The sequence below is a fragment of the Aythya marila genome (genome assembly GCF_965140915.1).
Source record: "Aythya marila genome assembly, chromosome: 1".
Taxonomy (NCBI): domain Eukaryota; kingdom Metazoa; phylum Chordata; class Aves; order Anseriformes; family Anatidae; genus Aythya; species Aythya marila.
Window position 1 is genome coordinate 186,400,427 of NC_139042.1, and position 24,851 is coordinate 186,425,277.

At 42.6% G+C, this 24,851-nt stretch overlaps 1 long non-coding RNA gene across 1 annotated transcript; it reads right to left on the reverse strand.

Annotated features, from left to right (window-relative positions):
• Positions 1-18,166: 18,166 nt before the first annotated feature.
• On the reverse strand, positions 18,167-19,397 carry LOC309875108. The gene is made up of 3 exons (XR_014316983.1): positions 19,305-19,397; positions 18,740-18,831; positions 18,167-18,299 (listed from the first exon to the last, which is right to left on the reverse strand). It is a non-coding gene; the product is annotated as an uncharacterized lncRNA (long non-coding RNA).
• Between the last annotated feature and the right edge of the window lie 5,454 nt (positions 19,398-24,851).

The window sequence follows — 24,851 nt, forward strand, 5'->3', positions numbered from 1 at the left end:
GCCCCGGCCCCGGCCCCGCGGGAGGCACCGCTGGAGGCAGCGCGCATGCGCCGGGGGCCCGCGGAGGTCGGCGGCGGGCGGGGGCGGGGGCCGGGGCCGGGGCCGCGCCGCCTCCTGAGGTGATGGAGGGGGAGCAGCCGCAGCCCCCGGGGCACCTCAGGGCGAAGTGTCCCCAGGGCGAGGTGTCCCCGGCGCGAGGTGTCCCCGCTGGAAGGGTTTTAAAGCCCCGCTGGGGGCACACTGCACCGAGGGACGTGTGTGCTGCATCGCGGCACCCAGACAAAAGCGCCAGGTCGCAGCCCCCAAGTTATTCAGGGAGTTTATATTCAGCAGTGCGCGGATGAAAACCAGAGATACCCGTAAACAAATATCGCTGACACTATTATTATTATTTTTTTTTTTTCTCCCAAAGATTTGCAGTTGTCATCTGCAACACAGCAGGAGTAAGGCAGAGATTTTCGTCTTTGCCTTGAAATTTCCCTTTCCCCACTCACTGCCAACAATACGACGATCACTGCGTGCTATTCAAGTTCAATTACTCAAGTTTAAATATGGGATGCAAACTTAAATTAATGCTGCTTTGCAGGGGTCCTTCCATGCGGGCAGGGATGTGCTGAGCCAGGCGAGAGGGATGTCCTGATGGCGACAGCCCTGGTGAAGGAGCCCAGGCAGCAGAGACAAAGCTGTCACTGCCGCACGCTCCTGAAGGGCACCGGGGGTGAGAAGGGCCCAGAGCTGTCACCATCACTTGCTTCATTTTCCCAGCTCCTCACCCTCCGTAGGCTCCGTGGCAGCAGAGGCAGCTCCAAGGGCCGACATGCAGTGAGGAGCTCTGGAAGCGAGCGTCCTACCCAGGATGTGGGGCAGATGTGCCAGATTCTCTCGCCATGGCTGTGTTTGGGCTACGCATGCATTTTGTCAGCCTCTAAAATACTGGCTTTCCGAACTAGCAACAAGGAACGCAAACTCCTTAAGCACTTGTTGCTGCTGCAGCCAGAGGGACCACACGGAGCGAGGTGGGCTGACAGCCCGGACCAGTACAGCTGATTTGCAAAACTTCTGCTCAGGCTTTCAAAATCGCAATCATTTCATCATGCTCTTCCGTGCTGCTGACAGTCTTGTCCTGCTTGTTGAGAGTGTTGCTGAAAGGCCATTTTCCCAATCCTCACTTTGTCATCTCCTTTTCAAATCCTCTATTGCCCATCCAGTTACTTAATTCAAAACAAGCTGCTTCCTTTTTGTTTTCGGAGGCCTCTGTGGTGTTTCTCCTCATATCTTCCCTAGCCTAAGACCTTACTACTTATTTGCTGTCAAGATGTTGACTTTAGGTGCTTCCTCATGTTTTCACATGAGGAAAGAGTTCCAGCCTGCAGTAACCACCTCTGAAGAGCTCAGTGTAAGCATCTAGGGGCCATCTAGTCCTGTATTCATCTCCAAGAGTGGCTGTAATGGGACATGAGGCAACCTGTGTTGATGCCTTTTCCATAGTACTGGTCCAGCTTCCAACAGTGTCCAAGGAATTCCTTGAGCTTGTGATGGTGTAATAACACCCAAAGAGCCCCTTCTCAGAGTATTTTTGCTTGTATTCCCTTGGGTCTCTTGTCCACAACATCCCCTATTAAGGACTTCTTCAGGCTTACAACCTGTTACGTGAAAAACAACAACTTTTGTTTGTTTGTTTGTTTTAATTCAATGGGCCCTGATTATGGGAAAGTATTTGGATTAATCCCCATCCATCTTTTTCATGACACATATGCTTTTGTAGGCATCTGTTATATCTTTCCCCTAAATTATATCTAGTTCTACATTTAATAAGCAAGGTTTGGAGTCCTACTCACATAGGAAAATTACCATAAATCAGTCACTTGGTTTTTAAAATAAATGGCCTCCATGAGTAATTTAAATTTCTCTTCCAAAGCTTTATTCATTGTAATACCATTATTTGATTTAATCATATCGATTTTGTAATCTTGCTTGGCAACATTATGTCTCTGTAGCAAGCCAAAGAGACAATCAAGATGGAACGGTACTGTCAAACCAAAACGTGGGTAAACAAAGACCTGTAGTAGGGCAGAGAGGGGGACACAGAAAAATTACTGTCATAATTTATAGACAAACACCATGGCCAAGTTTCTCAGCAATAACACGCTGGTATGTATGCTGGTATGTATGCTGCTGGATAATCTAGACAATAATCAGGCTGTGATAATAATCCTATGTTAATAAATATTTCACAAGCTGCTGGTAGGGTCGGAATTTGATTTACAGATCAAAGTGGAAAGGCTTGTGAATGAATTCTAATTAATTCTAACAAAAGATCAAAAAAAGGAGTATTATTTTACAGTCACAGTTTGAATAAACCACTGGGTTTTATCATTTAGAATACATTGCTTCTTGAAGGTAAAATGTGTGACCTTTTAAAGCCTTGATTTTTGAAGTTCTGAAAGTTCAGAATTTTAAAAGAAAATGAACAGCGGTGAAAGATAGATGGCAAATTCTGACAGGGGAACCTGTGGCCTCCAGAATGATTTGCCCTATAAGAAGAGGCTACACCACCTCTAGGTGCAGGTCGAGATTTATCTATTCAAACTTGAAGGCATCTGAGCTAGGTATTGCAGAGCACCATTCTGAATCATGTAGGAGGAGAAGTAACGTAGCAGCGAAGTTCACGTGACCAAATGCAGATGTCCTCTTCAAAACGAAATGAATCACTTCCACATTGTAGGTGTCCAGAGTTTACATATAAATCCCACTCATTGTCTCTTACATTACATCTTGGCCCAGCTCAGCCATTTCCTCAAGGGCGACTGTGTGCTGTCCTTGTCAGTTCGTACTCACTAGGGAATCGCCGCCTTTTTAGCTGGCTGTTTTAACATCAGTCATGCTACCACAACTCCTTCATGCGGCCCCCCGGGGTATCTTTATGGAAAGGATAAGGCTTCCCCGATGACACAGGAAAGGAGCAGAGATGCTCTCGCTGGGCTGGGTTTGCAGCCAGCATTACCATGGCTCTGTCGGTGCTGCCGCCTGCCTACGTGGGCCGCAGGCACGCCTTTGGATGCTGTGCAGATGCACCCAGCGAGACAAGGCTGCCTAGAGCTGGCAGTGGGAACCGGCAGTTGGCAGGGGGTTGTGACAGTGGGGCTGAGCACGGAGGTGAGAGTTCTGGCAGTAAAATGAAGCAAGGGGCCAGATGATAGCAAAAAGTGGCAACTGGCGGTGCTGCCTGGATGTGGCTGCTGGCACTGAATTGAGGCTTTGGCAGTACGAGGAGGCTGTGTTCTCCTGTCAAGAAAAACTCACTCTTAGTGGTAAGATGTAATGCTGTTGCTGACGTTGGCGAAGCTTTTTTTTTTTTTTTTTTTTTTTTTAAAAAAAAACAACAAAACATCTCCCTGCTAATGGATCTCAACTTCTGGGCTTATTTGTGTCTCATCCTCTCAATCCCTCAGGTCCCTGGGGGGAATCCTGCTCAGCTGGACCTCAAAAGTTTGTGCTCACTTTTCTGTATAGTGCTTCTCAAGCAGAAGTGAGTGATCAAAATCCAATTTTGCTCCCTTCCATTCAGGTCTGAAGACCTTCCAACCAGCCCCATTAAAATGCCTGGAGAAGCCGTCCTGAATCCAGGTCCCTTTCCCTTTCCTTTCTGTTGAGCATGGGTAACACATTCCAGCGAAAGAGGATGGTGCAGGTGACAGGAGATCGTGCTGACACTGCAGGCTTGGCGGGTGACAGCAGAGTGCTAGGCTGGCTGGCTGCTCGCCCTCCTTCCTGCTGCTGCTACTTCAGCTTCTCTCTTCTGCGCAGAGGAAGGAAGAGATCGCTGCAGGAGGACATTATGTGGCCTGGGCTCTTTCCGCCTGTCATCTGCCACGTTCTGCCTGCCGGCCCACCAGCAGAGACCAATTTCTGCCTTCTTTATGTCCGTCCTTTCCTGTGTCCTCTTTTTTTTAACACAAAGGCCTGTGGTGAGGCTTTGAAGCAGAAAGACATCCTCTTAGCTACGGCTGCACTGTCTGTTTGTCATGCACAGGGGTCCGCTTGGGTAGAAGCAGTGGCACGTGCAGGAGCATGCTGTGGGCAAGACGCCCTGCTCAAACCCTGGGATTCAACACCATCTAAAGCCTTTCCTGGGAGCTAGGGTGGAGACTGCAACTATTCAAGGGCAAAGACACCATGTGAGCACGAAATGGGTTAGTCTGCTGCTTGGGTGTGTAAGCTGTCTCTGCATGAAAAGAGAAACTACTTGGATTAATATGAGTTAGGCAGGGAAGTCAAGGCTAAAATAAGGTAGTTCTGTCCAGAAAGTGTATGGTATAGAGGAAATGTAACCAGGGTGAAATGTAACCAGCATGAACCAAAGGGTCTGAAGGGGGTTTTGGAAATCTCTAGGTAACAGTATGAGTTATTGGATCCATAGGATCCAAGGGATTGTCCTGCTCTGCTCTGTGCTGGGTGGCCTCACCTTGAGTACTGTGCAGTTCTGGGCACCACAGTGCATGAAGGACATAAAACTATCAGAGAGTGTCTAAAGGAGGGCTACGAAGATAGTGAGGGGCCTAGAGGGCAAGACGTATGAGGAGCAGCTGAGGTCCCTTGGTTTGTTCAGCCCAGAGCAGAGCAGGCTGAGGGGAGGCCTCATGGCGGCCTGCAGCTCCCTCACGAGGGGAGCGGAGGGGCAGGCGCTGAGCTCTGCTCTCTGGGGACAGCGACAGGACCCGAGGGAACGGCATGGAGCTGGGACAGGGGAGGGTCAGGCTGGGGGTTAGGGAAAGGTTCTGCACCCAGAGGGTGGTCGGGCACTGGGACAGGCTCCCCAGGGCAGTGGGCACAGCACCGAGCTGCTGGAGTTCAAGGAACATTTGGACATGGTCTGATTTTTGGGTGGTCCTGTGTGGAGCCAGGAGTTGGGACACCATGATCCTTGTGGGATGGGCTTGTGCTCTAGTGCTGAGTGGAGGAGGAAAGACAGCAGAACTGTAATGTAATAGTTTTCATACAATTTACAATATTTCTTTATAGTAACATAATTGTGGATTACTATTGCTAGTACTAATAGGAGGTAGAATTGTAACTTAGTATTGCAGTGTTTGTAGTGGTACAGTTGGGAATGAATACCACTAATATTAGTTGTTTTTTATTTATTTATTTTATTTTTCATTAGCCAATTAAGGTGTTATCAGCCACTTACTGGTATGTTTCTTAATCAATACGCATCATAACTGTCAACCAATTACATCACAATTCTCCAGTCTAAAGGAGAAGATCCAGCCATGTAATATACTTTGGTCACTATCTTAAAAGCTATTTTACATGCACAAAGCTAAAAACATTTCATTTCCCAAAGACTTCCCAACTAATTATCCAAAACAACCAAGAAAATGTGACAAAGGAATACTTCTGTGTCCTGTGACATTGGACTTTATGCAGCATTGACCCTATACTTCTACTGTAATATCATTATGATGTTGATCATTGTGGAGTCAAGGGGGCTTACAGTGGTGCAATCCAAAAGGCTGCCCAGTGTCCAAATGCAGATGTTTTCTGGCAGTTAATACTGTAGCTGAATAAATTGGAAAAAAACAGAGTTTTTTTTTTCCTTTTTCAAGGTGATAAAATATTTCTGTAGCAGAGACCACAGCTATGTACAGGTTTCGTGTTTCAGGAAATCCATAAATATTAGGAAAGTTGGTGCGTGGGACCTGGAGATGAAATTACCAATGTAAGATTGATGATACGTTTAGACAGAGCCCAGTGAAGTAGAGAAACTAACACGAAGAAAAAAAAAAAAAGCATCTTAAAAATCCATTTGAATTTAATTCTAGTAATTCATATTACTTCAGAGGAGGCTAGAGACAAAAATGTATTGGGTATTTAGTTGGTGGTGTCTTTTTATTTTTTTAGTTTATTTTTTTTTTCTGTTACCAGAAGATCGCTTGTTTCTTGTTTTATTCTCCTGCTCCAAAGTTTCAAAATCTGACATAAGAAAACCAAGCTCTCGCTTACCTGCTTTGCTCAACACATACTGCAATCAGCAACACTTTTCCAAACTCCATTCTGAAGCTTCCAAGGAAAAGGCTTCATCCTGCCAGGCAGTGGTATTAGCCATCACATGGAAGGCCGTCATAATTCCTGCTCAGTGTAGCAAAGAGCATTTAAAGTTGAAGTAGACTCATAATGCAAATGAACAAGGAAGTGCAGATGAGGTGATGATGGCTTTTTATTTATTTTTTCCTGATTAAACTTGAGTGAAGGTGTACAAGACATGATTCCTGCTGCTATTCACAAACTAAAATGCACAAATACTGTTCAGAGCAAAGAGCAAAAATCTCCAGGACTCATAAACGCCGGTTGTCCCCATCTTGCTGTGCTACATGCAGTATCTCTGTTGCTTATCCCCTCTCCCTGGTCCCATTAATCTTGCACTCTTTGCTGCACATTGGCTCTGCTTCAGCAGGACAGATGGAGAACAGCACTGTTGTAGCCCATTTTGTAGCATGATTAGGCATTTTACTGAGAAGTACAGCTTCAAATTCTTCAAGCTGAAGTGGACCTAAAGCTCACATTTCCCACTTCCCAGGGAGGCATTCCAACCCCTCCAATATCACGTTATGTCCTCTGGCAGGGAATATTGGAATGGCATTAAGGAAAAACAAAGGAAAATGCTAATGTGATCTTACAGATGCTGAAAGCATTCAATTATGATCAATTGTGTTGCTGTTTCTGTGCATCAGCCTTCAACCAATTGGTATATTAAGAACAAGAAAAGTTTTAACCCTGCATCATGGCATACAGAAGTATGGGAGGGACTCCATTTCTTGCCTGCTTATTAAGGAGTTCTACTTGGATGGGCTTTGCAAGGAGCTCTGAGATCTGCAGGATAAGCTGTGCTGCAGGAACCCAAACGTACTGCTGGGAAAGGACAGAGAGGGCTGTGGAAGATACCGCCACAGAGACAAAAGACAGAGGGCATTTCAAGGTGGAGAAATGCAGGAGGAACACAGCAGAGAATTTCACACAGTGTAAGAAAAGGAGAGAGTCTGTGAGGAACTGCAATGCTGGTTCACAGCCAGCCTAAACTACTTCCAGCATGTTCTCTGGTGGGTCTGTGATCTGTGATGGGTTATGAGTACACAGCTCCCCTCTCCCCCCACCGTGGGTCAGACCTTGGTGTGTTGTGCTGGAGAGATACACGTCCTTCACTGTTAGATTCCTTTGCAAATGCTCAAAAGGGAGTTAATCCAGCCTTCCTTACTTTGTACCACAAAGTGAAGATAATTCCAGGGAGGTGGATGGCTCAAGGTAGTGAAGGCAGAAACATTTATCCTCCAGGTATTCTCCAGCCAGCCCTGTATCACAAGCCCAAGTAAAGATGTGAAAGAGAGGAAGTGAGGAGAAGTGAGGAGATAAATGAAATTCCTGCATTTTTCTTCTTCTTCTTTTTTTTTTCTCTCTCTCTTTTTTTTTTTTTTTTTTTCTTTTTCATGCAGGTTGCAGTCTTTTTGATAGGGACTGTTAACATACTATATCAATCAGCTGCTCTAACTACTGTGGCTATTTTAACCTTCTTGGATACATTAGTAAAATTCATATAGGTCTTTAACACTTGATATTGTCCATTTAATTGTACGGAAATGAGAAGGAGCAGCTGTGCTGGCATGTTATTATTGATGCAGTTGAAAACAGTGAGTAATCTACACAGTTCAGTGATACAGATCCCCTTGTCCCCAAGCCAGCAATTGGAGAAATTTACATTTTAATTGATACTTTATTCTGTGAAGGAAAATAAAAGCCCTCAGCTACCTAAGTCCTTACAATTAATTAGGCACAAAATAGTCTACAAAGATTAACATCCCAGGAGCGTTCAAAAAAAAAAATAAACAAACAAAAAACCCAAACCCACAACCAACCCACACAACCCCAGAAGGCAAACGAGGCCCCTCAGACCTGTAACCTGTCAATGTAAAATGCCTAACGACAGTTCACAGCCCACAAAGCAGCGCATGTGCCTGCAGTGAGCAACAACTCAGTTGCTAGGCGTGGCATGGATTTGAGCACATATGGTATCCCCAATTTCCCTTGCCTGTTTCAACCTTAATTCTACAGTATTTATGAGGGAGCAGCGTGTGCTTAAGGGATCCATCGGTATGTGGGCTCTGCCCCACGCAAAAATACTCGCCTCTGGTTTTCCAGCTGTGGACCATGACCCAGCAAGCCATGGCTATACCTACATGCCTTTGCCATCTTAACATCCAGGTGCTTTCCAGGCTGGTACCATTTTGCTTTTTTGTTCCACATGTGCTGGCCAACCCCTCCCAAATCTTCTAAATGAACTGGAACTGCAAAGGGAAATTGCCGAGAGCCTGTTTCAGTACTGGCATGGATTTCTTCAGTCATGTACCACGGCCCTGGAAGACTGGAGTACTCCCCTTTCAGCCATGACATCCTTCAGACACCGTGGAGCCACTGATAGCCGTCCCATGTCAGCAAGGCTGTATAATCCCACCTACCATGCTGCGCCTTCTGCCGCTGCTCCTGAAGTGTTGATGGATGAGAAAGCAGCCGCAGCATTCATCTCCTTTGCCAGATTTATCACCCGCTCTGTGTCCAGCCTCCATACTCAATGCCTTCACAGAATTATGAACTGTCTCTCTGATCTGGTGTCCCAAACCACAACTGCCAGCGAGCACAGAACCAAACAGTACGCAGGCCCAGCAAAGCCATATGCCTTGGCAGCCGGCTGCCCTTGGGGCAGCTAAGAAAAAAGCCAGCCTCACAATGCACCACAGGGGAGAGTCCTCCCGGGAACAGCTCTGCATTCTCATGGAGAGGATGGACTTGCGCCTCCCAACCATCACACGGACCGGCAGTCACCGCGTGGGCACAAATAACCATTGGTAGGTGCCTGCCAGGCAAGACAGCAAGTGTGGGAGCAAAAGGAGCTTCCCTGCCTCGAGCTTGGCATCCACATGTGCAAATGCGTGGATATTTCCTCACAAGTGCTTGCCTTGTACGGTCAGTGACTTCTTGTGTGCTCACGAGGTCAGGCAGCCTTCATCACACCTTTGGGCAGATGCTGCTGGGCGTGAATTGCTTTGGGCACCAGGCTAACTTCAGCGTAAACTGAACCAGATACTGGAAGGACTCGGCATCCAGAGGACTTCAGCTGATGACATTCTTCATTGTTAGAAGAAAACATCACAGAAAAGATGTTGCAGAACCAGAGTATAATCTTCAGGGGCTTTTGCTGTCTGGTGTTTGCAAATGGGCAAGTACAAGTGGAGATTTTCTGGCTTTTATTTCCAGACACGGGCACATTTTCTCACAGATGCCAAAACATATGTTTCTGGAACAACAAGATTGGAAGAAAACTAATAAAACCAGTGCTTTGCTTAGCTAGTTATAAAGCCATTTTTAATAGCAATATAGCAACAAGGTTTCTTCAGGAAACGTTGCTACAATTGAACTGCCCAGATCTTGGAAGTCATGAGCGAAGTCCTTCCAGTCCATCCAGCAGCTCTGTCCCAGTTCTGCATGGGGTTTTCTGGCTCAGGGGCAGTGCAGGACAAAGGGAAGGGCTGGGGAGGGCAGAAACCAGTTGCCTGGGAATCTGAAGTGCTGGGGCTGTTGGTGTGACTCTGTGGGTTTTGCTACCTGCATGTGCATCACCTAGATTTTACTGCTACCTGGAGTATCCTAGTCTCATGTGCCACAGTGAAACTACAACTCCAAACCTGAATAATAAATATAATTTCTTGATTTTACGTTTTCTGAGTACTTTAACTGACTTAGTGTTAAAAAGATATTATCACAAAATATTTTGTCTTGTTCCAGAGAAAGTTAGTAATTAGAAGTCCTACAGTAAAGGATAAAGTTGCAAACAAATCCTTCCAGATGCATTATAATGGATTTCCACTTGCTTCAGATAGAGAGCTTTTGTATTTGTAATTGACTTTTTCTTATTTGAGAACATTACTGAAGAAACACTCTTCTCTTCACTTTCCTAATGAGGGTACAAAGAATTGGCAACATGAGAGGCAAAGGACACAAGTCTGAACAGTGGAAATACTAAAAAAAAAAAAAAAAAAAAAAAAGTGGAAATATCAGTAAGGCTAAACCACTGCATGTGTTTGCAAATAGTCTGTTTATACATTATCAGCACAGTGCCTGAGCTTTCTCTAGGTGCTGCTGTATATTTTGCTGCACCCTGGGTGTAATAACGCGGTGCCCTGCGATATTAACTTGATTGCACCGAGCTACTTACCTCTGAGTAGAGGATATCAGCAACTGAATAGTTTCTGATTTTGCTGCATTTGTATTAGAAAACACTCATTTTGGCATAAGCCCCTGCTGCTGAAGTTAAACAGAATGCCTAAAGCTGTAAGTTAGTTACTGACCAAAATCCTTCTGTCTGTGGGGATAAAGACAACGGGCACAATTCCTTGTGTGGACTTGGAACAAATGAAACCCCAGTGGCAAACAGCTCCGATAGTGGGCAAGGAGGGCAAAGCTGCCAGTCACAGTGCAGAAAGTGGGGCTGCACGAAATCAGCATATTCTTTAGCAAGTAGCAGGAAGATACGATTTCTATACGGCTGCAATGGGGAGATAATTTGTATTTGATCATTATCTGATAGAGCTTGCTAAAAATAACTAGTCATGTGGAAAAAAAAAAGGGGGGGCAAATTAAGGGAACCAGTCAATTTGCAGACATATTATTAATGAGTGAACTAAAAATAATCTGAATTGGCTTGAATTAAAAAACTGCTTGAACCCTGGAATTCTGTTAAGTCTGGAAAACCCCCCATCATTTCACCTGTAACTAAAATGGGTGAGTGCCCCGACACAAGGAACTACAGGCCAGGCAGTCTTCCCTGAGGAGAAGTTGTAGAGAATATGCTGCCTATGGTATTGTAACTAGTATCAGTCAAGAAGGTAAGTGCTGCCCTGGGATGTGGCTTCTTCCCAACCTTCCTAAGATCAGATCACGCAGTATTTTCTGCTGGTAGGGGCCAGAGGCTGCCCAGCTCTGCGCAGAGACCTAATTTCCCTGTAGGTTTTTATAACTGATGGATTTTTGCTGAGAAGCTAAAGAGAAATCCAGATGTTACACCAGGAATCCAGAAATCTGAAGCAAGTTCTACCAAATATATTGGGCCAAAATTAGAAACTTGGTTGATAAACTCTGGAAAAATTACTTGATGTAATAGCCTTTTTAGAGGCATTTTTAAGATACTGAATATGTACTTAGGGGACTTCAATACAGAAAATTAAAGCATATGAATAACTTTTCATGCTGATTCACAAGCTGCTAGGTAATACAAACAGCACAGATATTTGATGGCAAAGGCTTAAAGGTTTAGGGTATTCAATAAAGCTTTTGCTGCAGCAGAATTAAATTAGCATATAATGACATTTTCACATTAGAAGAAAAATGTCAAGTAAGCAAAAATCGAGTGAGAAAAAAGTCAAGTCAAGCGAGACAGGTAATGTCTGCAGAAAGTGTGGTGCCGCCCTCAGGGCATTCAGCCTAGTGTCTGCAGACTGCAGTTGTTCATCATGATCCTGAAGCCATGAAAGAGAAATTAGTCCTTGCAATATTAGATTGCAATATCTTATATAAATGTATGAGAAATACACAGTTTTAATTAGCAAAATAAATGAAACTGGAAAAAAAATATTAAAGGAACATCATAGTGGTAAAAGTCTTCACCAGTCATCCTGGTTAAACCTGCATAAAATGGACATGTTACCTGAAGAAAAGAACAAGATGCCTGTGGAAACCTCCATCTGCCTCCCCTAATGGAGCAGCTGTACCCAAGTCTGATACACGTGGCAGGAACCAGCGGCAGGGGGAGTTAAATACAGCTGTGCAGTTTCTTTGATCACGATGGATGTACTCAGCCTGATGCACTGCAGAGGCTGTGCTGGTGCAATGTCGGTGAGGTGGAAGAATTGCTGAGGTACCTTCCTCCTTTGTCTGGGGCACCCGACTGCTCGGGCCCTACCGGATTGTTCAGCTGTACATGGCTACCGCAGGGCACGCAGGCAGCTGTCACAGATCTCACATTTGATCTGCGATGTTCTGATCAAGAGAAAGGGAGAGGTTACACGAGTACCTGACAAAACTTCATCATTTAAAGGTTGTCAGCCTCAATGCCTGAAAATTTATGCTGATGTAAAGGCAATCCAGTTCCAAAAACTTTAATTGTGGTTTTAAATTTTATTTCCCCAGCCAAAACCTATAGCAGGACTCCTGCTGTCCATAGAGAGTGGGTGATGTCCTTACACAAGCCTGTATCTGCACCATATGAAGCAGTTTTTCAAAACACGTTTTTCAGAACATCAAAAATGCTTAGCAAAAACAGATGCAAGCAGCGCACAGATCCTGAAATCCCAAGATTTCTAACTCTTTAAAAGTTTGCCTGGGATAAACTGGAAACTGGGATTATTTTATTTCTCATGTCCTTAACCAGTTCTGCAGCTCCCAATCTTTAAAGTGAATTACAGAGAGCAATAACCCACAGGACTGACTGCATGGAAGTTGAGAGCTTGCTCATACTTTTAATACACCATTAGTTATCTACCGTTATATTCGGACACAAGATACCGAGTCAACATCTTCCTCAAGCATTGTCAAGCTTTCTGCATACATCCCTAGCATATGGCACAAAAAGGAGATGAGAAATTGAAACTTTTGAAATAAGGAAGTTCTACCATTGCCCTTTCTGAAGTCCGTCAAGTCAGTGAGGTTACTCACAGGATTAAATGATGTTGATTCTGGGCATGAAGTGCTCAGCCCTGTCTAGGCAAATGCCTGAACTTCAACGGCATTGCTCACGTGAGTGAATTTTCTTCTTTGTTCTTGGGCCTTATCCTCATATTACATAGGGTGATCCTTTGAGGAGGCATTCTGTCCTTCAGCCAAAGCCTTGTTGATGATTTTTATTTGGGCTTTTTTTTTTTTTTTTTTTTTTTTTTTTTTTTTTCCCCAAGTACCAATAGCTGCTTCCTCAGGCCTAGGAGCTAACAAGAAGGCATGCTTGCTGGGCTTTCCAGCACCAAGTCCAATGTGAAAACTCATATTATGAAAACGTGGAAATGACGAATTCCTTTTGCAGTAGGAATCCGAGTAATTCCTGAAATACGTTTTAGAACAGAGCTACTCCACGATCACAGGCACAGCTTTACTTGGTAGAAAATGATGATGAGCTTGGCACACTGGGGACTAACAGAAGAAAGGAGAACGTACTTTTAAAGCACTTCATCATCTTCATGAGATTTTAAAATGTACCTACCACGTGAAGTAAGTTGAACTTCAGCTGGTTCTTTGAATAATTTATTCTTAAAACGCCCGAGGAATCATTTATACAGGGAACAAGGATGTGTTTGAAACCTCTTTAATGTGCAGTTCAGACCATTGAACCTGGCCTGCTTACCACCATGTCTTCACTGATGGCATAAGCAGGGCCAATGCTTGTTCACTACGTCTTAGCTCCTCCTCGGCACGTTACGACTAAAGGTGAACCTGCACCTATACACAGTGATACGAACACTAGGGAGTGAAAGTGAAAAACAGTTTTTACCAGTTCAAGATACCTTTCCCTTCTCTTTTCTTGCTGAAAAAACATTAATGCATTTTATTTCAGGGTATCTCTACAAGCAGGACAACAGAGATTGACTTCTGATTCCAGACCAAGTCTTACTGGCTTTGATCCCAGGCAGATGTGCAGATAGTCTGGATAAAGATTACACAGCAATTATCCGTAACAAATTCATTTTTATTTCTACTATTAATAAATCCTATAAAAGTTAATTCTGCTCATTTGTAATGTTTCCTCCCATGTATATTTCTACAATGCCATTAAAAAAAAAATCACTTTTTTAGGTTTTCTCTTGCTGGATTTTTCAGTGGTGGCAGCAGTGACTCCACACAGAATGAACATGTTTAAACATGTTAAGGAATTTTTTTGGTCTCATTTGCCAACCTCTCAGCAATTCAGTCGTACTTTCTCCTTGGGTCTTCAGTTATATATCACCACATCTGACAAACACCAGGCGTTAAACCAGGGAGCTCCAGCATAACTTTGAATTCTGCCCCAAACAGAAATTATGATAGAGGTTAAAATGCCTTTTGGTCACTGTCCTATTCCATAAAGACTGCTTTTGTTTTAGTAGCTCTACAGGAAATGTAAGCTGCATTTCTTCTTCTGCCTCATTTATCCCATCTGTGCTGTTTGCACATTAATTTGAGGGAAGCCAAAAGGGAAATTGTCACTACCCTTCTGTCCCTGCTATCCCGTTCTCCCTGTTACCCCAGGGTACGCCTGCTAGCAGCGGAACAGAAACCACCACAAGACTTCCCACAGCATTTCCAGCCCACGTGCATACTTTACACATTCCCCCCCAACCTCGCTGCAGGGATTTGTGGAGGGGCTGCTCTGCCCCAGCCCCACCGCAGCAGTGGCCACACACTGATACTGTTTTGTTTCTCCTCTGGTGTGCTGTTGGGAACGCTCTGATCTCTTACAAAAATACACGCTTCTGCTAAGCGTCACCGTACTAAAAAGTGCATTGAGGCGTTTAATTCTGTGCTGCCGTGCTCCACGGAGAGGTAAACAGGTCCACCTCTACATCTGCAAGCTTTGCTTCTTCAGCATGAGCAAAAACCATAAAATGCCGAGGTTTTAGTAACACTTATCTCTTTATACTTTTTACATAGGCAGATAGTGGGGGAGAACGATTTTAAACTGAAAGAAGGGAGATTTAGATTATATGTTAAAAGGAAATTCTTCACTCTGGTGAGGCACTGGCACACGCTGCCCAGAGAAGCTGTGGATGCCCCATCTCTGGAGGTGTTCAAGGCCAGGTTGGATGGGGCCCTGAGCAAGCTGATCTACCACGTGGCATCCCTGTCTATGGCAGGGGGTTGGAACAGGATGATCTTTAAGGTCCCCCAACCCAAACCATTCTGTGATTCTTTTCATCAACTTCCAGGAAAAGATCTGTCTCCTGTGCTCCTAGGGAAAGAAGACGGGCACCTGAGGCAGGTTTTTGCTCACCTATCTTCAGTTGTCCAGAACCCAGCTCCTCCCAGCCTCTGGCCTCCCTCTCCAGTCAGTGCAGGGAGCCAGGCACCTTGGGGCCTTCATTCACATATTCCAGACACATTTTAGGATGCAGTAAACCACCTCGTTTCTCTCCATTAGCTAGAAAGGTAGCCTGGACAATGTAGTCGAAACACAACTTTCAGGCATTCAGCTGCAGCTGTGCAGACACCAGGTAAGAATCTTCTGCTCAGTTCTAGCACCTCCCTGCCACATGCACCTTCTACATAGGTAAGAGAAGTCATATATGAAGAAAATCAGAGATAACCATGTAGTGGTTAGAAAAAGTGACTATTTGGGAAGTGTCTTTTTTCTGTTTTCCAGTTGTTGACTGCATTTTTTTCCTTAACTCTAGTCTCTCCTGGTTCCTGAGCTCTTCTTCCCTGACGTTACTATTTCTTAGAAGAACTATTCTGCTCGTTTGTGCCTTTTGGTCAAATTCCAAGCCTTTCCAAAATGAACATTTCAACAGCATTTTGTCCTCTATTTATAGACAGTTGTCCGTTCCATGGTCTGCAGTTTGCCTTCTGTTCCCTCTATAGCACATCACATCCGTACTGTGCTCCGGTGAGACACAGCAGTGGAAGTGCTTCCTTTTACCCTTACAGAGCATTTCTCAGGAAATTGGTACAGGTATATCTTTAGGGTACTGATAGATCTTTAAAGAAGTATTGAGATGTAACACTGCCTAAAGCTGTAAGGAAATATTAAGACATTTAAAAGGATTATTCCATACTCCCATTATTCACCATATGCTGGAAGACATCTCCCCCCTCAAGCTTGCAGCCTTATAGCACGTTTATTACCATTACAACAAGAGCCAATTGTTTAAATAATCAGCCTAGTAAAACAGAGACAAATGAATTGTTTCTAAATCTGTGAATGAATGCTGCATTTTTTTTAAGAGTCTGTTTCTTATTAAGATAGCAGAAAAATAAGTATTCTGTATTTGAACTCCAAAATATGCAGCCCAATATCCCTAGACAACTTAAAACTATTTTATTTAAAGAAGAGTGGGTTAAACTTTCACAACACTGTAAAATCAAGGTTTCAGAAGACAGTATACAGCAGGTGCACACTCTGAATCTATTTCTTGCCCCATTGATCTAACATCCTTACTGGGAATGGAAAAAATACAGTCACGGGAGGTGTAGAATACAGGTTGCAAGTACAACCTGATTTTATTTATTTTTTCCTCATTCAGGTACAAACTGACCGCTTTTCAAGAGAATGAAGAGCAAGACAAATTTAACAGGGCTCTGACCCCCCATTATTTGTTGGAATACACCCACCTGCCTGTGCAGCCGGTTCAGCACAGCATCGGCTAGCACCCAGCCACACACGTGGATCTTGGACTGCTTGAGCTGGCAGGCTTGAATAATTTGGCTGATGCTGGAAGCCCACAGCCTGACCTTCAATATGTTGCTATGTAATTGTTAGGGATGCAACTTTTATTAGATAAAACAAATATCTGTTATGACAAGATATGGAACTAGCAGAAACAAAATTATTTGCCCAGCAACTCCTACGCCAATGATTTGGCCTGACCTGACCTGAACCACTCTGAACAGATCAATGACAGCAATTCCATTAAATCAGAACTTTAAAAGGTTGAAAACAGCAGAAGACTAGAATGAGCAATAGGAGAGGCTATGACTGATAAAGCCTTCATATTCTAAAATGCCATTAAAGAACATGCTTTTATTTATTTATTTATTTGAGGTCTAAATGCAGCCACTTACAGGTTTAAGTATCTCTTTCAAAATCTCTTTCAAAAACAAAGAAAGCCACTGAGGGAACTCCTTGCCACAGCACAGTTTTAACTCTGGACTACTTGTAAGGCTGCAATAGCCACAACAGAACGCACTTCTCAAACCTTAATTACTTTTTGAAACATATTGAGAAAAACAGAACAACCTGATGAGTACACAGTTGAATACTACATGCTTAAATTTTAAGAAAACCTCTGGGATGTTGCAGTGTCTTGACTGGTCTTTTGAAGGATTTTTCAACTCTTAACGGCTCATGAACGGCTCAGGCTACCTCTTGCTTTTTGTAACCCATCAATCTCTAATCCAGGGCAAGGAGGGAAAAACATCGAGGTATTCCTGTGCTCTCTTACTTAATGCACCTCCATCTTGCTCTTCAAGAAATGGTTGCAGCACTCTGGCCTCTACCATTTCTTGGTAAAGCAAGGAATTAATAAATCTCTTCCTCAAGGAGAGCATGAACACACTTGACAATAGGTGTAAGCAGCAGTAGGGCTGAGTAGTGGTTGTAAGATCTGGTACATCATAAGTGCACATACTACTTCACTATTATTTCTACAGTGTTGTACGGTGAGACTTAGTTAACAAGGAGAGAACAAGAGAAGAATACTCAGTTTAAGGGAACAGCACAGCACACAGTTAAGGTGACTGCAAGATTACTGCTAAGCCATCAGCCAGCCCATCAGTTATTTTTCATTTTGTTGAAGTAAAATACAATGCTTTATTCTACAGTGCATTTGCAAAAACACAGAACAGTTTTCACCCCACCGCCTCCTTTTTAAATCCGTCATCTGACACATTCTGACATCCACCACAGCAGACATCTGGACTACAGTAAAGAAACAGGAGAACCCTGTATGAACTCCAAGTTGTTAGACCAGCAAGTAGGGTTTTTAAGCCTGCTTAGCTTAAGATATTCAGCATCAGTTAACTGGAATGAATCATGCATCATTCAAGTTCACTGTGCGGATATATATTACTGTAACGCTCCCGTAACAAGATTACAAGACATACATGTTCTTGGGACAGACCAGTCTCAGAAGTCATTACAGAAGTCTGAGAACATTGAGAAACTCAAAAAAAAAAAAAAAAAAAAACAGAATAAGAAAAAATTAACATAATTCATCAGTATCTTCTGAAGCTTGCAGGACTCGTCTACACTTCTAAACAGAAGCATAAAGCTATACACTTTTTTTCCCCCTCCAAAAAAAAAAAAAAAAAGCAGACTAATTGCCACTCTTTACACTTTTCAGAAGTATTACAAGTGTCTCTTGGATAAACTTCACAGAATTTCAGAACGTGTGCCTTTCCCTGAGGCCAAAAGGTGTTGGATTCGCTTAGGAATGGATTTCTGTTAAGCATTCTTAGCTTTAAAATCAGAAGAGGACTGAATGCATCTTCAACACTGGAAAAATCACTCACATCTGTCAATTAAAGGAAATAAGAGAAATTAATTTTGATTACCTTTACATAAATAATGATTTTAATAATTTTTTCTTCTGGAACTTCCCTTCTAGCAAGATGTAATACACGTTTAAACCAATCTTTCAAACAAATTTCTTTGACTATAGTAGAGCCACCATAAATACTTCCCCCTGCAGAACCACAATCCCACCGAAGTTCCCCTTATGATCCCTAAATACATGATGCCTCATTTGGGGGTATGCAAAATACCAAAGTCAGCAATACCCTGTACTTAATGCTCAGACTTTTCTTACAGAGTGAGGGAAAATACTGTTACATGTTATGTTTACTGTACTTAAGATTGCAAAAATCAAATCTTAATATATTGTAGCAGAGGTTTTTATATGTCATCTTTCAAATGGTATAGAGCAATCTATGATATTTTTAAAGCAACACTCACCGGTGCAGGCATTCCAGCTCAGAAGGCAGGTCACAACCTACATAAGCTTTGTTCATTAAGCTGTACTCCAGCAGTGCACAAAAACAGGGATCCTACAAGAAAAGATTAATGTTTAACATAAATCATGCTACTGTGTGTAATGAATTTTCAAACAAATTAGCATAGCACACGAATGCAGGAGATTTAACTGGACCTCTTCAAGGAACAGAAGGCGGCAAACAGTGCAGGTGTGGAATAACATTGGAGAAAGATCCTGAGAGCTGCAGTGTTACATTTGTTGCATATAGGTGTGGGGAGACTAAGCTTTTTATTCAGCTTGTTTTCTGGAATACTGTTTTTCTTCTATTTTATCAGATATTAAGAAGTGCTTGGGAGTCTACTGTATAGGTGCCTGAACTGTCCACCCTTACCTCTGGAGCTGAGGCAATCCCAAATGCAGACTGAGGACAGCACACCAACTATCAACATAAAAGATGTTCTCTCATATCAGATAACCCCATAGATTAGTCATTTATCATGGCAAATATCACATGCAAATCAAAAATAAAAGCAAACAAACACTTACTTTCACAAGAACGTGGGGATTTCCCACAACGATCAGCAAAGCTTTTGCTCTAGTAATTGCTACATTAAATCGCTTTGGGTTACAGAGAAAGCCCAAATAGTATTTCTCTTCCATAAACATGCCTTCATGAGATCGCACCTAGAAATTAATTTCAGAATTGGAATAATGAGAAACCAACTTCCCTAGCCATAGAGTAACTATGATGAGCAACATATGATTTGCTCACTGCAGCAAACCACAGGTCAGTGTGAGCAATGCACAAGCTAGCTTCATAACCACACTTCCCACGATGGATTTTCCCAGAGGTCTCTTCTCCTATAGTCCCCTAACACAACTTTAGCAATTTCAGAAGAATGGCATATTAGCTTTATTTTAGGATCATGAATACCCACTGTAATTTGAAACGCAAAATACTAACACTACATCCTGAAAAACCTTTTTTTTTTTTTTTATTTTTAATCTTTTCAGTAGAAGAAATGGTAGTTACTGGTTTTCTAAGTTCTACAGCTCAATGATATTTCAGAGTGTCTCGTCAGTGAGCTTTGCCGTAGCCTAGAGGAAAATGCCACTGAAGCAACTAATGTGCTTTGTAATGATTTCTCATCAAGTTTTCACCTTTATTTCAATCAATATTTGAACTCATATTTGATAAAGTAATTTTCCATCACTAATAATGGGTTTGTGTAAGTAGGAGCACAGTACATACCTACAACTATTTTTAAGATAGTTACAATGCTGGAGTGAAAAGCCACGACATGATAAAGTATGAAGAAGAGTAAGCATGGTTCTGCTGCCCTTAGGAAAAAAACAAGCAAGCAAACCCCCAAATGCCTCCTCCAACCCACAAGACAATCCCTCACCCAAACAGATTTCTTCCCTCCTTTTCCTCCCCAGTCATCCTGTTTTCCAGGTCTTTGGTTGTTTTAATAGCTATTTTGTCCTCTCTCTTAGAGATCCTATGCACTGCTGTTAGAAGTAGTCCAGTGTATCTTCAGCCACACATTCCTGGTCTGCATTGCCTCCTTTCACCAGTCTGTCCTCTGTGTCATTACCCAGACTCACAGGGGCACAGCCTGTAATAGTGCACATTCTTGAACAGTTCTGAAGGATCCCAGGTCACAAATGCCTCGAGAACTCCACATTCCAGACTTACATCGTTTACTTTACTTTAAGACTTAATGCTCCAAAAACATCCTACCATTTGAACCAAAAGCAAGCACACAGACTGCATTCTGAACCCAGCTTCACACTGCAGAGATAAAGGTCTATAAAGGTCCGCATGGGCCTGTAATACCCACCAGAAAAAAGTCTAAAGCCCCAAAACACAATCACATACACTGAACTGCTATCACTGGGATGTTCAGTGTCAGGTTAGCTTTTCTCTCAAGTTTCCCAACCACCTTCTTTGCTGACTCAGCACAGCTTCTTACTCCTGGCCAGCAGTTCAGCATGTATGTACAATATCTTCAGAGTGTACTTGGATGTTAGCTCAGAACGTAAAGGATCAATATCACACATTCCTGTATAAAGGCATCTGCAAAACGTGTCAAGATTGATCAGCTAATTGCTTATAGCAGCTGCTGCTTCTACTTCTTGACTCCACACTGAATTCTCCTTACAAGCACCAAGAAAAACCTCCACTATCAAGAGCCCCATCCAACAATTCTGTTCCTGAGAAGAAATTCTGTTCCTGATGTTTTTTTTTTTTTTTTCTCCTTATGGGGTTTTCATGTGAATCCACATACCAAAGATGTGTGCATACGCTCTGGAGTGAACATCTAGCATTTACAGTTAGAGCAGGAACTGGCACACACCTGCACCTAATCAAAAACAAAGGGGTGGTAAACACTGGTGTGTGGAGCTCCTCCCTAGTCTTCTGAGGCCTGGTGTCTCAGCTGCTGCAGACAGTTTTCAGGCTGTTGACTGGAGTGTGGTAATCAATCATTGTGATTCACTCAGTTCTCTAATATTTATAATGCTTCCAGTTTGCATCTTCTCTAAACATGTTTAACTGAAGGTATGTTATCTGCATAAAACTCTAAAACAAACTTAGTGTGAACATCCAAAAAGGTTTGAAGTTTACTTCAAAAAGCCCAGACAGCACCTTGTTCACATGTGCTTAAAATAAGCACTTTTCCCAAATACTGCAGACTACTGATAATAAATATAGCTTCCTCCTTCCCTTCCCTCCCTAAGCCTCATGCCAAAGGAGCTAGAGAATTAAAAATATATTAAAGTATTCTACACAGGACCAGAGCAAAAATACATACCGTTGATAGGATGGTAACCAGGTGCTCCTGCCCTTGAAACTCTTCCACCGTGCCAACTTTAACATCTGACAAATCAATGCTTCTCAGAAGAAATCTGATTTTTTCCACCTACAAAAAAAGATTTGAAGGATTTTTTTTTTCCACATTTGAGAGTGGATTACTTCAAAGCCAAAACATACCTCACAAAAATAGGGAATTTAACGCAGACGGGTTGTAGGAAATGCCCGCAGCAAGGTTAGCCATTAGCTACTAGTGAAATTTAAAAATGAAACAGCAGCTTTTTTCTGAGACGTTTAATACTTCTTACATGACGCAGCAGGTGAAATGCTTTCACCATGTGTACAGAAATTGACATTTTTTTGATAAATCCAGATTTTAATGAGAAAAACAACTTAGATCTTAGGATTTTATCCATCGGAATCCTTCTTCCAGTGTGGAATGTATCCAAAACCAAGACTAAAAACAGGTGTGGTAGGGCAAGCAGCTTCCCCCATCCCTCCAGAAGACTGTGCAGAGATTCCCCCTCTGCTTGCCAGCTGCACCATGCAGAGTGAAAAGCAGAGGCTAGGTGTGCCTACAGGTGCCTGCTCTCTTCTGGAGGGTACAAGGCAGTGTTTTCCACCACAATGCTGGTATGTTTGGGATAAGCATACGACCACCAGGAAAAAGCTGCTTGGAGACTGCAGCTGAAGTGCTCCAAATTAAGTGAAAAATGAACCACGGCTAAGCCAAGGGTTACAGTGCTTCTTTTCACATCAGCATTCTTGCAAGACAAAGTGACTTTCCTGAAGCAGACATTATTAGTATGCCTTGCACCATAGGCAGATGAAGGACACAATCATACTCCCTGAACCACTTCACAGGTTTTAATATAAGAGGTTCAGCCACATCTCTACCATATATAAGTATTTGAAAAATAAGTAGTAACTGTAAATACAGGTGGGTGCATATGCTTCAACAGTGGAATCAGCACAGACAACTCTAATTTGCAAGTCAGAGTTCTTCAAAAGGGGGCTGGTCTTTTCCACATGCCTTACTGTGTTTGCCCCAGCCCTCACATGCATGACCACAAAGACTGAGATGCGCACATCAAAAAAAAACTGAACGCAACCTGTCCAGATCATCCTCTGGAAATCAAAGATTTTAAAAATGAAAGCAGACATCACGCACTTAACAGACTTGAAGTTGCCATCCAACATTCTGTACGTGTTCAAAGAGCAGTACAAGCTTCGAGCCTGACTGCTGGACTGCTAAGTCCCAATTCCTGTACTTTCCTCAAGGTCACAACAAAGCGACATACCCTCTACTTGCTACATTTCCCTTTTGTTCCGCTCCTCAGTGTGCATGGTAAGTGAGGATATCAGATACCTGTTCCAGCTGTCAGATATTAAGTTCTTTACTTGCTCCCTACTCCCAACAACTGAAATACCTGCTTTGATCCCTGAAACCACAAGCAGATCTCTCCCTATCACTTCCTAATTTATGAAACGAAGCAAAGCAGAATGCCATTAGTGCTATCTAGGTTTACAGTTCAATGGAAACATCATTAAAGATTGATAACACGCTATGTAATGACACAGTGACATCCTGACACAGGCCTTCCTGCTCTAACAAACCACAACATGAAATACACTAACTCTGAAGTTTTTAAACACTACTGATACCTGTTTACGATATGGTGTAATCACTCCAATATCAGTCAAAGACACTGCAGTGCTTTCATTTTTAGCCAGGTGGCAACAGTACTGCATCACTTGGACTGCTTCAGTTGGATTAAACCACGAGGGGCTGTGGCCTTCACGTGTTTCATTGCCCTGGATTAGGGGAAGCAAAGCGAGCAGATGAAGAAAATGTGCAGAAATTAGTATGTATTTAACAGATTATATCACATCTATTTTTTGCATTTACGATGTTTGAGACTAATGTTATATACTTCTTTGCTATAAATCCTTTCCAATGAACGAACAAGCATCACTTAACACCTTTTTTAAAAGCTAGATTTATAGTATATTTACAGATGACAGTGCTCTGTATACATGACAGAGGATGCAAACCGCAACTCAGAGTGACAGGTGTTACCAAGCTGCTATCCTGCTTTTCTGCAAGGTGTAGGAGTTCAAAAAGCACCTCCAACAGTAGATATACCACTTGCTACTTCACCACTTCTTGGAAGACCAAAGAAAACTTTTCTTCCTGATATACTATTCCCTCTCCTCCCTCCAACTTCATCTTTAATAATCTTCCAGTTGTAGGGGATTGTATTCATTCTAATACAGCAAACTCTTATCAGAAATTATCTAAATCTAATGAAGCTGCCTGTAGCTCCGTGCTGCTGCTTTATTTGCCAACTTGATTTTTTTTTTTATATTAAAATGTCTCCACAAGACGCTACGATCTGCAGCTACTTAAGTTGTTTGTAAACATCTGCCTTCAGTGGTTGTTTCATCAAAACCCAACCAAGTACTGAACAAGTAGATTTTCAAAACCAAGAAGCCACACTTCTTACAAAAAGCTTGTTTTCATACCCTTTCTGAAATTCATTCATAAGAATAAAATTTGCTGTCTACATTATCAGAAAACTTCTGTGAGGCCCCTTTGTTTATACTTGACTACGTGAACTTTTTACATACCCTGACTCCATGAAAAATTAACGGAAATCCCTTCCTGGGCAATTTCTCCCAATGCAACAAAGAAGTTACTACTGAAGTGTCTGCACAAACTTCCAGCTCTTTATGATAAAACAGTTTAGATGGTAAAGCAAGCAAGGCAGAATGTGACCTGTAGTTCTTTATGAGCTTTGTGATCTGCAGAGACCAAAAAAATACAAATCTGTTACTGAAACAGGCAGCTATTCATCAAGCTTCAAAGCATGCAGCAGCTCCCACACAGGTATTTTGCCATCCTGTAGTATTTAGCTTTTCTAAAGCTGCCAAAGAACTGCATTAAAGGGAAAAATTGTAATTGTGATCTGTAAGTAAATACTAAATAAAAAAAGTCTTAAGAAGGACCATCTCTTTTTCCTCTAAGGGGAGAGGAGACAAAATGAAAGAATGAAATTTACACAAAAGATGAAATTGGCATTCTCCAGTTTAAGGCATCCTATTTGCAAGCCCATTTCCTTTTTTAATCAAGTCAGATTCTTTTCTTGGAGTTTCCATAGATGTAACCTGCTTCTCGGGGGAAGCCCTGATGGGCAGAGAAAAAGCATCAGACGAGCTTGTTATTAGAACAGCTAACAGAATCTGGCCTTGGAAAATTTACTTGTCTCTAAATGAAA